We start from the raw sequence: 13,277 nt of genomic DNA on the forward strand, positions 1-13,277 counted from the left end.
GAGAATACGGGCTTCGGAACAAGGAATGAGAGAGGAGAAATACTAATTGAGTTCTCTAACAAATTTGAGCTAATACTCTGTTCAAGAATCACAAGAGGAGGAGGTGTACTCGGAAAAGGTCGGGTGACACGTGAAGATTTCAATTAGACTACATCAAGGTCAGCCGGCCGAAGTGGCCGTGCGGTTAAAGGCGTTGCAGTCTGGAACTGCGAGACCGCTACGGTCGCAGGTTCGAATCCTGCCTCGGTCATGGATGTTTGTGATGTCCTTAGGTTAGTTAGGTTTAACTAGTTCTAAGTTCTAGGGGACTAATGACCTCAGCAGTTGAGTCCCATAGTGCTCAGAGCCATTTGAACCATTTGAACATCAAGGTCAGACAGAGATTCAGAAATCAGATACTGGATTGTAAGGCACACCCAGGAGCAGATATACTGTATTCTCAGATCATAATATGCTACTATTGAGGAATAGGCTGAAGTTTCAGAGGTTAGTCAAGAAGAATCAATATGCAAAGAAGTGGGATACAGAAGCGCTATGGAAATGGCGATATTATCTTGAATTCTCTAAGGCTATAGACACACAGTAAGGAATATCTAGGTAGGCAGTACAATTGAAGAGGAATGGTCATGTCGAAAAAGGGTAATCATAGAATCAGGAAAGAGTAACATAGATACCAAGAAGGTAACTGTGCAAAAATCATGGGTGACAGAAGAAATACTTCAGCTGATTGATGAAGGGAGGAAGTACAATAATATTCAAAGAAATTCAGGAATACAGAATTAAAAGTCGCGGAGGAATGAAGTAAATAGAAAGTGCACTGAAGCTAAGACGAAATGGTTGCATGGAAAATGTGAGGAGATCGAGAACGAAATGATTGTCGGAAGGACCGGCTCAGCAAGTAGGAAAGTCAAAACAACTTTCGGTGAAATTAAAAGCAAGGGTGGCAACGTTATTACTGCAACTGGAATTCCAATGTTAAATGCAGAGGAGAGAGCGAATAGGTGGAAAGAGTACATTGAAGGCCTCTGCGAGGGGGAAGATTTGTCTGATGTGATAGATGACGAAACAGTAGTTAATTTAGAAGAGATATGCGATCCGGTATTAGAATCAGAATTTAAGAGAGTTTTAGAGGAACTTAGATCAAATAAGGCGGCAGGGACAGACAAAATTCCATGAGAATTTCTAAAATACTTGGGAGAAGTGGCAACAAAACGACTATTCACATTGGTGTGTAGAGTGTATGAGTCTGGCGACACACCATCTGACTTCCGGAAAAATATCATCCTCACAATTCCGAAGAGTGCTAGAGCTGACAAGTGCAAGAATTATCGCGCAATCAGCTTAATAGCTCATACAACCAAGTTGCTGAAAGAATATTATACAGGAAAATGGAAAAGAAAGTTGAAGATGACGGTCAATTTGGCTTTAGGGAAAGTAAAGGCACTAGAGAGACAATTCTGACGTTGCAGTTAATAATCGAAGCAAGACTAAACAAACATCAAGATACGTTCAAACGATCTGTCTAACTAAAAAAAGCGTTCGACAATGTAAAATGGTGCAAGGCGTTCGAAAACGGGGTAAGCTTTAGAGAGAGTTGAGGAATATACAATATGTACAAGAGCCAAGATTGGCATGATAAGAGTGGACGACCAAGCACAGCACTGCATGCTAGTGAAACATGGACTGTGGGGAAACCGGAACAGAAGAAAATCCAAGCATTTGAGATGTGGTGTTACAGACGAATGTTGAAAATTAGTTGGACTGATAAGATAAGGAATGAGGGAGTTCTGCGCAGAATCGGAGAGGAAAGGAATTTGTGGAAGACACTTACAAGTAGAAGGAACATCTGTTAAGACATCAGAGAATGACTCCCATGGCACTAGAGGGAGCTGTGGAGGCAAAAACTATAGAGGAAGACAGAGATTGGAATACAACCAGCAAATAACTGAGGCTGAAGGTTGCAAGTGCTAAACCATTTATGAAATCAAATCAATCTTAGATCCTGTGTCGAAGTCACACATTACTTCATAAGCATAAAGAACTAGTTGTATTGCACAAGTACGATATTTTCTGAATCCTGTCTGACTCTTTGTCAATAGATCTTTTACTACGAGGAAATTCACAAATTCACAGTATACGTTCCAAAATGCTAGTACAAATTAGCGTCAGTGATATGGATCTGGATTACTCCTGCTTCCTTCCCTGAATGTTGGTGATTCGTTATACAGAAAATATCCACTTCGAAGTTACTCAAGTTTGCAGCCGCTTTCGTTTCAAATTCTGGAATATTTACTTGTATTCTTTGGTGACGGAATAACGGAGAACTGTATGTTGTAACTACGTTTTAACGGCACTGTCATCGGTAACATTACCATCGCTATCTCGCGGTGAAGTTATTGATTTTGTCTGTCGCTGTTGTCCTGCACACACGACCAGGATGTCTTTGTAATTACTGCCAGATTTCGAGACAGAGTTTCGTTGTGGAAACTGTTGAAGGCATCTCGTATTGAAGTCCGCGCTACATGTCGATTTTTCGTAAAAACCCGCCGCCTTGGGGATTTAGCATTCTGTTAAATCCCGTACGCTTTTTTCGTTGACTCTGCAGCAGTGTTCCGACCTAACTTTAAAACGCTGCTCAGCGGTCGGGATATAGGTTGGCGTTTCTATCATCTCCCCTTAATTTTTCTCTAATCTCTATCCGGATCTGGTCGTATTTTATTCACTTCGTCAGAATCCGCGAAAGCATTTTGTGGGGGGAGATTTCAACTGCGTCTTAGGTCCAGTGGATCAGACTCCCAATCATAACTATTTTCGTGAAATTTAATAATATAGTGGAGTGGTTGAGTCCACAGGATGCCAGGATCTGCAAATACACCACATTACGACGTTTTACATATTTGACAGCTGATTTTGGTAGTCGAGTGGACCGTTTTCATTTGTCTGCTTCCCTATGTAGCCTACATTTGTCGGTTTGTGTAATTCCTGCCAGCTTCACTAATCAGTGTAGTGTTTCAATGACTCTTCGACACGTCCCGCAGAGGGTACATCTTTCTCGCCCTATTTGGCGGACCCTTTGAGGCCTGGGGACTTATAACGCTCCTGCTCAGAGCCTGTGTATCGAGAGAATGACTCGTGCGTGCACAGTGACACATCGTCTGAAGCGGGTTCAGTCGAGCACGTGGTTCTAATTTTCAGCTGCTAGAGGACAGTAGCGGACAGGACTACTCAGAAGGAACTATAATGTAGTTAAGAATTTTGACCACAGAGAAATTCATAGAACAGACCAAGAGAATGTTTTTGTGGATTATTCCGTTTATTTCTTCAAGATTGTATTGTTTGTTTATGTTTGCAAAGTTTTGTATATGCCTTTAGTAATGTGAATGATGCGTGAATGTATTCTGAAGTAAGAATGTAGATCGTTGTTCTACAGATGAACGCTGTACGAACTAGTGTGATAAATCATAATATGTTAAGTAAGTTTATGGTAAAGGGAAAGCTAATTCGAGTGCAAATGAAAATAGTTAACAACGTGAAGTATAAACAAAATATCAGAATGTTAAATATTTATTTCGGGATAAAGTACAGTTCGAGGGTGTATTATTTGTTGATTGGCTAGTCATCAAAATCGCGAACTAACGCGGGAAAATAAAGTTTTTCTATTGGCCTTATACAAAATTGGCCAATCGGAACGGAGTATTCTTCGCACGTCGTTCTCTTGGAGATGGAGAATGGCTTGAGTGCCGGCCGGAGAGGCCGAGCGGTTCTAGGCGCTACAGTCTAGAACCGCGCGATCGCTACTGTCGCAGGTTCGATTCCTGCCTCGGCCATGGATGTGTGTGATGTACTTAGGTTAGTTAGGTTTAAGTAGTTCTAAGTTCTAGGGGACTGATGACCACAGAAGCTAAGTCCCGTAGTGCTCAGAGCCACGCCACGTCAATGCCTTCAACAGTCTAAGTAGTCGGAGCCCAGCCTTTCAGTGGTACGGTCGTGTGCAGTATGATCTCCAAAAGAAGTTACAGTTTGCCTGTTTTGGTTGTGCCACATGTTTCAAAAGTGTTTTAGAGGGAAGGCCTATTTATTCCGGTGTCTTTTTTTAGGAAGTACTGAAACGTCCCCTTGGAAAAATTTATACAAGACTATGCTTAAACTGACACACAATATTTTTAGCGCAACGCAATCTGACTTTCAAAAATCCCTACAAACGAATGGCCCTGACTAACATTAACCTATACCTTTCACAAATCACTTACTTCACAAAAATCTTCATTACTCGAACTACTGCAATACAGCGAGCGCCACTACTGCCAGCTAAATAAAAGATTCAAACTACGGAAGGCACTAACTACAGATAGGCATAGTTAGCAAATGAAAGATTTTAATAGAGAACAAACAATGTATTTACCTTAATATTCATAATTGACATCCAGTCTTACAAATTTCAAAACTCCGCCATCTCTCTCCCCACATCCACCACTGCTGGCGGCTCACCTCCAACTGCGCAACGCTACGCGCTGCTGTTAACATCCAGCTGCCGCTGCCCAACACTACAATGCCAGAAAAACCTTGAGTGCATTAGACAACGATAGGGGTATCCGAGCTGTCTCAGGCCTCTTGCCACGGTCCACGAGCCCGCCCTCTCCCCCCCACCCCTTTGTCGGAGGTTCGAGTCCTCCCTCAGGCATGGCTGTGTGTTGTCCATAGCGTAGGTTAGTTTAAGTTAGATTAAGTAGTGTGCAAGCTCAGGGACCGATGATCTAAGCAGTTTGGACTGATAAGATCTATTTTTAAAATTTTTTAGACACCTATAAACTTAACACTATGGCGAGCAGTTTCATTTAAGAACAATCCTTGCTTAGTAGCTGTTCAGATTTCGGGAAATACGTCACCATAAACTTGCTAACGTGAATGAAAGGGTCTGTGCATGACTGTGTTAAGATTAGCACGGGCTTGGCAGTGAACGTGTACGTCTCTAGGTTCAGAATATACCGAAGTTTTGTCAGTATTTCGATGTTTCATTCAGAATAAAGACCTTTCGCCGATTCTTGGAATAGTTACGTTGTATTCAGACTGGTGCGACTTGCAGTACGGCAGGTTTCTGCTCGGCTTTCCTACCGGCGATCTGCTGCAGCGAGTTCACAGGTAGGCGCAGGTATTGGATGAACGTAACCGTGCCGCTGCCCTCTGTCTGGATGATATCATCGCTACCGTGTGGGGGCCATTTACAATATACCTCGGTTAAGAAATGCTGGGTTGCTATTGTCAAACCTCGGTTTCGTACTGCACTCGTGGGTTTTAGCGCTGGTAAAGAGGTTGAAAAGAATAGGACTCGCTAATTTTATTGTACTGTCTTTCGTGATCTTTATGAATGTGCTGGAGACTTCCATTTGAGAGTTACGGATATTCAGCGCTTGAAGGCGAAATTCCTGCAGCTAAAAAGACTACAATTAGATGGTCTTCGATTTCTTTAGATTCTCCAGGATGAGTTGGCGTTTCTGTATCGTCAATTTCGGTTTCGAACGCAATCTCATAGCCCGTGTACCAATAACATTTGTTCTATAAATGGGCGTGTGTTGTCTTCCCAACCTGATGTAATACGTGAACTTTTCCAGTATTTTTCCGACCTTCACACTGGAGTGGAATCAGATGGTAAACCGCGTGCTGATTTTACTTCCCTCCATGATAGTGTTGCTACGCCAGCTCCCCCTGAGGAGTGTTTGGCCATCCTTTAAGTTCGAAAAAATTGTTTAATTCTCAAAAAGACGAGACGTCTGTCAGTGGATCGGGTTCGACCGATAACGCTACTCAATTCTGATTATGAGATCGTAGCGCGGGTGATACACTACTGGCCATTTAAACTGCTACACCAAGAAGAAATGCAGATGATAAACGGGTATTCATTGGACAAATATATTATACATTTTCACGCAGTTTGGGTGCATAGATCCTGAGGAATCAGTACCCAGAACAACCACCTCTGACCGTAATACCGGCCTTGATACGCCTGGGCATTGAGTCAAACAGAGCTTGGATGCCGTGTTCAGCTACAGCTGCCCATGCAGCTTCAACACGATACCACAGTTCATCAAGAGTAGTGACTGGCGTATTGTGACGAGCCAGTTGCTCGGCCACCATTGACCAGACGTTTTCAATTGGTGAGAGATCTGGAGAATGTGAAGGCTAGGGCAGCAGTGGAACATTTTCTGTATCCAGAAAGGCCCGTGCACAACCTGCAACATGCGGTCGTGCATTATCCTGCTGAAATGTAGGGTTTCGCAGGGATCGAATGAAGGGTACAGCCTCGGGTCGTAACACATCTGAAATGTAACGTCCACCGTTCAAAGTGCCGTCAGTGGGAACAAGAGGTGACCGAGACGTGTAACCAATGGCACCCCATACCATCATGCCGGGTGATGCGCCAGTATGGCAATGACGAATACACGCTTCCAATGTGCGTTCACCGAGATGTCGACAAACACGGATGCGACCATCATGATGCTGTAAACAGAACCTGGATTCATCCGAAAAAATGTCCGCCCCCGGTAGCTGAGTGGTCAGCGCGACAGACTGTCAATCCAAAGGGCCCGGGTTCGATTCCCGGCTGGGTCGGAGATTTTCTCCGCTTAGGGACTGGGTGTTGTGTTGTCCTAATCATCATCATTTCATCCCCATCGACACGCAAGTCGCCGAAGTGGCGTCAGATGGAAAGACTTGCACCGACGGGAGGCCCTCGTCACACGACATTTCATTTCATCCGAAAAAATGACGTTTTCCCATTCGTGCACCCAGGTTCGTCGTTGAGTACATCATCGCAGGCGCTCCTGTCTGTGATGCAGCGTCGAGGGTAACCGCAGCCATTGGTCTCCGAGCTGATAGTCCATGCTGCTGCAAACGTCGTCGAACTGTTCGTGTCGATGGTTGTTGTCTTGCAAACGTCCCCATCTTTTGACTCAGGGATCGAGACGTGGCTGCACGATCCGTTACAGCCATGCGGATAAGATGCCTGTCATCTCGACTGCTAGTGATACGAGGCCGTTGGGATCCAGCACGGCGTTCCGTATTATCCTCCTGAAGCCACCGATTCCATATTTTACTAACAGTCATTGCATCTCGACCAACGCAAGCAGAAATGTCGCCATACGTTAAACCGCTATCGTGATAGGCTACAATCATTTGCATATCACTGCATCTTCTTCCTGTCGGTTAAATTTCGCGTCTGTACCACGTCATCTTCGTGGTGAAGCAATTTTAATGGCCAGTAGTGTAAATTGTGGTTTGTCGGTTGTGCTTGCTGACATTGCGGCTTGTTATCGAAGTAGTTTCCCGTGTCGCACGTCCCTGACTCTAGTTGCTGAACGTTGTGATCTCATATATTGCTTCCACTGTTTCTGTGTCGGGAGATTTACTTTTTTAATTATTTTAATCTTGCATTTGACAGTGTTAGTCTTGATTTTCTGTTGCCAGTGCTGATGGTTATTGGTTTTGATAGTCCTGCACGACAGATATTCACTTCTTTAATTACTGCTATTCAGGCGTCTATTGACGTGAATGGTCGTCTTAGTCCGCCCATAGAAGTCTGTCGAGGCGTCCTACAGGAGAGCCCACTCTCTGCGTATGAAACTGGCGATATACCATCAGACTTTCGGAAAAAACATGATCCATACAATTCTCAAGATTGCAAGAACCGAAAAGTGCGAGAATTCATGCATGCAAACTGCTCGCAATGATAGTACACAGAAAAATGAGAACTAAAATAGAGGATGGGACAGACGATGATTACTTTGGCCTCAGGAAATGTAAAGGCGCCGGAGAGGCAGTTCTGACGTTGCGGTTGATAACGGAGGCAAATCTGCAGAAAAATCAAGACACTGTCATAGGATTTGTCGACCTGGAAAACATGTTCGACAATGAAAAATAGTGCAAGATGATGGAAATGCTTAAGACATATAGTAATAAGCTATAGAGAAAGACGGGTAATCTACAATTTGAACAAGACCGAAGAGGAAACGACAAGACTGGAAGACCAAGAACGAAGAGTGTTGAATCTGTACGTCGAAGAAGCAATAGCGGAAATAAAAGCAAGAGCCAAGACTGGAATTAAAATTCAAGGTAAAAAGGATATCTGTGTTAAGATTCCCTGATGACATTGCTATCCACGGTGAAAGGGAACGAGAATTACAGTATCTGCTGAGCGGAATGCATCGTCTAATGAGTGCAGAATATGGTTTGAGAGTAAATCGAAGAAACACTAAATGTGTTCTAGCAGAAATGAAAATAGCGAGAAACTTAACATCAGATTTGGTGATACTTAAGAATTCTGCAACCTAGGCAGGAAAATAGCCCGCGACGGGCGCGGAAAGGACATAAAAAGTAGACTAGCAGCGACAAAAAACGCACTCCTCTCCATGAGAAGTCTACTAGTATCAAACATAGGTCCTAGTATGAGGAAGAAATTTCTGAAAATGTACAGTTGGAGCACAAAATTGTATAGTAGTCAGGCATGAATTGTGGAAAAACAGAATAGAAGCATTTGAGATGTGCCGCTACAGAAGGATGATGAAAATTAGGTGGACTGCTAAGGTAAGTAATGAGAAGGTCGTCCGAAGAGTAGGCAAGCAAAGGAATGTATGAAAACTATTGACAAGAAGCGAGGACAGGACGACACAAGATCTGTTAAGATCGTGGTAATAGAGGGAGCTGCAGAGAGGATACAAGTGGCAAATAATTGGGGATGTAGGTTGCAAGTGTTACCCTGAGATGAAAACGTAGCCACAGGAAAGGAATTCGGCCGCATGAAACCAGTCAAAAAACCTCAGAAGACTCAAAAAAAAAAAAAAAAAGAAAACTTAACTCTACAAATGAAAGCCCTCTTGCGGAAGAGGGCTGTAAATATGTTGACACGAAGCATAAAGATATAGAATGTTAATAACGTATGTCTTATTTAAAAAGCTTCAACAGTTTTTAAATTAAAATTTCGAAGGCATTACCTTTCAATGCGCTCCCATAATTTAATGGGACTATTATCTGCAATACTCGATGTTATTATAAATTACGTATTTGCTACAATTCTCGTTGAATAGGCCAACAACTGGAATGTTTTCGCAGTTGCCACAAATCTTATCATGACTGCCACAAGTTACAGAATGGAAGATTTACTTGTTATGACACTTTTTTCTGTAATATATATATATATATATATATATATATATATATATATATATATATATATATATATATATATATATATATATATAGCTTTGTATTGGTTTATGGACTGTGTAACGCCGGAAATGCATATCCTCCTATCTCCATCTATCTGCACTATAAATTTTTTTTCTTATTTTGTTACCTGAAGATATGACATTTCTGTGTCTTTATATATTGTAATTGTTTTACTGTTTGTATATATATATTGAATGCATTTATGTTGATTTGTTTTGTGAATATTATTTGTATTTATACGCTTGGTTTGGCCTAGGGAAAACTATGCTATCGAACGAATACATCGATAGGTCGTGTGGAGAACAAAAGTGTGTAGGATCTTTGGTAGTGTTAACTCTGTCGCGTGGAGCGCGGCCAGAGGGAGTCTGCCTGGAGTAGCAAGTAGAGCAGGTGTGTTGTGTGACGCTCCCGCGAGTTGCCGCGCTTTCGGGGTTTGGCAGCATGTAATTGCACTCGACGTGCTATGATAGTTTCTGACACGGTGTCGCGGACGGGAAGCATTAGCTGGCGCACATCAAGAGCCCGTCTCGCCTGGTGACCGTGTCGAGAAGAAGGCGCGCCAACATCCAGCTTCTGCAACAGCGACAGCCGACAATGAGAGACTGTCGCCACCTCCTCGATCGACGGCTTCAAACCTTCAATCAACCAACAAGGAAGACTGGAAGCTCGTAAAGTTTTAGAACTGTATGGCAGACCTCAGCTTTTCAAACTGTTCAAATCACAAAATTACAGCAACGTGGTATGAACCTTTGTTGCTCATTGTCCCAATTGCATTACCAAGCAGGGTCCCTTCCTTTTCCAGAATGAACCCGAGTGTCATTGAAATTCAAACGCCAGCATTAAAGCAATATTATTCTATTTCACTGCTTTAATTTCAAAGTTCAGTTAAAGTACTCATAGCTGGCTACAATATTTAGGTTATACAAGCACAAATTAAGAGTGCGAGTTTTGTTACCGTATTTTAGCTTACCTGTGACTGCAGCTCAGCTTCGTACGTACTAAATTTTACTATTGTTAATTGTTCATAATCATTTAATTCAAGTTCAAAGTTAAATCTCTTATTTCAAAAATGCGTAGATTCAAGTAGCTGTTGAAATGATTGTTGAGGTAGTCCAAGACTAACCGTATTTTACTGAATTTCGATGTGCTTCAGAAAGAAAGCTCACCATTAACTTCAGTCACTAAATTAACTTTCGATTTTCCGGTTTTATTAATTCTTTTGCTAAATTAAGTCAGACTGTAGCGAAATTTATTACTTCTGACAAACTTTGTTTCCACACTACACGTGTCGACCTTCAGTTGCCACGCTTCTAGTGCTAATTATATGTGTAATAACCTTTCTTTTTCAGTTACTATAGTAATTGTCCTTAGGACTGGTGACCGTAATTTCCCCCAAATCTCAAATATCTAATTACCGCTACTTAGCTGTTAACGTAACGACCGCACATTTACTTTCTTTATTAACTTTACCCCTTTTCAAAATTAATTTCCACCAGTTTCATTTGCATTTTTCCTTTAATTTAGATGTAACCCTTTCCTCCCTCTTTACCAACAAATTAACCTCGGTGACGATTGCTTTTCCCAAATTTCCATTAGGTACACGCAGTTTAATTTTTCACTGTCATTAAGGTCGATAAGTGAGGGGGGGGGGTTACAACTGCATCATGTTTGTATCTTGCTGGTAAATATCTTTTTCAATGAATTTGAGCAACTTAGAAAATAAACTACTCCTTCATTCAAATGAAATTACGAAACGGATCTCGATCTTTAAATCTGTGGTGAAGTTCGTTACTTCAGAGTGATGTTAGTTAATGCGGTTTTGAGAATATGGATATTATGTATGCGCAGACTGACAATAGACACTATATGCCAACTGCATTGAATTAAAACCGAAAATGCCACGAAGCTGCAACAGAGTTAACGAAGAATTACTTGTATGTACGTCATATCGTTGTACATCGTTAGTCGCTGTTCAAACCATCGACAGGTCCAGAATCTTCTTCTCGATTTCCTTCGGTTTTCTTCGACAATCACTGAGTTAACGCAGATGTTTAATGCGCGTCCACTTTCGTAAAGAAACTGTGTAATTAAAGGGACCACACCGTGGTTCAGGTTGAAAAAAATCGATTTTCGGTTTTCATCATATTTCGGAAGATTAAGCTTTTATTTAAGTACTCTGAAAAGGATTTTGCTGAAAAAAAATTTTTTTCAGCATTTAAAGAGGATTTTCATACCACGTGTGTTTATGTGCCATGCCCACTTTTCTGTCACACACCTTTCTGCATAAATTTTAGATCTTTGTATCCCCTACATTGCACATTAGGGAGTTTTTTCACTCCCAAGTGTGTTGGCTATCCTTCGAATGCAACGGTCGGTATTCTTTTGCTTCTGCTGTTAGTAAACAACACTCTTTCAAACACGCAGTTAGTTTTGTTCAAGTGTGATTGAAAACTTGCCGGTATACTATGGGCAGGCAATTAAGAGAAATGAAGAGAATCTGGAGGCAATGAAGAGAGATGTTTGGGTCATATTCTTCGATACGTCCTCTACTGATGATAAACCATGTCATTGATTGTGTCCATCAGGAGAAAATTCGAGGTGCAAATACAATAGGTCTCAGGCAACTGGAAAATCTTATTCTCACCAGCATTCTCTCCCTGCTGCTGTTATTACAGCAATTAAACCTGTTTTCAGAGACTTGGCTGATCCTGACCTTATAAGGAAATGTGTGCATGGGCAGACACACAACCCAAATGAATGTCTCAACAGCATAATTAGGAACTGCCTTCCTAAAACTGTATTTGTAGACATGCATACAATGAAACTAGGAGCTCATGATGCTGTTATTACATTCAGTTGTGGTAATATTGGAAAGTGTTTGTACTGATAAAGCTGGGAATTAATCCTGGTGAAAATATGATCACTGGGCTGCAACATTGCGATAAAATGATGATAGCCGATGCAGACAGGTCTGCATCTAATATGGCCAAGAAAGCAAGACAAACATCCAGGAAGGTGAAAAAGAAGCTGGAAGACCTGCAAAAGGCCAAAGAAGGGCCATTGTATACAGCAGGACAGTTTCAATTAACTGTAAGTAACAAATTTCAAAAGTTTTTTCTTTAAAGACAATTCCCCGCTAACTAAAATTTTCAGTACGTATGCCCCATTATATCAGAAACTCTCATAGATAAATGAATGATAAAACTCCACCTCTGGTACTACATTCATTAATATCCCCCCATTAGGAAGTTCACAAAAATATTTTCGGCAGAAAAAACTTAATATTTTTTGTTAATAAATTTAAAAAAGTATTTCTTAAAAACTATAAAATGCATAAAGTAGATTTTAGTACAGTTGACTCTGTTAGCATCGTGTAACATTCAGTAAAAATATTAAGGTCGTGTATCAAATAGTTTTTTTTTCAGAAATGCGTCAAATACTTGCCTAAATTAACATGGGTTAAATAGGCGGGGTGTGGTCCCCTTAAGACGGTAGAAATCGCAGATAGTCGCTGGAGAGCGCTGGAGTGATATGTAGCAGGCCTTTTCAGAGCGTGCAGCAGCCACGACGGATACCACGTGTGGCGTGCTTCGCGATGACAAACGCGTTCCGTGTGAGGATGGCTTAAGCGGCGCACCAGGCGTGCCGGGGAGCCCACTGCGTCACCTCGGCGGTCGCACTGTACCTCTGACGTCATCAGGTCTCACGCGCTGGCTGCAGCATCCGCCGGCGGGGCGCGCGCCGTGTCCTACCTTAAGAGCGCCGACTCGCTGCCCGGAGTGACGGCTCCACTGTCGCTGTACCCTGAACAATAGACGTCTGTGCTGCCGGTACTGTTTCTGTGACGACTCACCGGTCGTCCAGCAGCCATCCGCTCGCTCACCACTGCTCACCCTCACTTGCCCTGGCGTAGCGGTACATCGACCTCTTGACATTTGGCCACCGTGGCCCGCCTCAACGGCCGGCTAACTAGGTCGTTCCGGTACACATGGATCGCGTACGACTGAAACCGCGGGTAGTGAGTACTATAATGAAAAGACGCAACAGCAGTGGCGACA

At 42.3% G+C, this 13,277-nt stretch overlaps 1 pseudogene; it reads left to right on the top strand.

Moving 5' to 3' along the window:
- LOC126092390 (twinfilin-like) overlaps positions 1–13,034 on the top strand; it is a 108,486-nt pseudogene extending 95,452 nt beyond the window's left edge.
- Positions 13,035–13,277: the final 243 nt, after the last annotated feature.

This window comes from Schistocerca cancellata, chromosome 7 (genome assembly GCF_023864275.1).
Source record: "Schistocerca cancellata isolate TAMUIC-IGC-003103 chromosome 7, iqSchCanc2.1, whole genome shotgun sequence".
Lineage (NCBI taxonomy): Eukaryota > Metazoa > Arthropoda > Insecta > Orthoptera > Acrididae > Schistocerca > Schistocerca cancellata.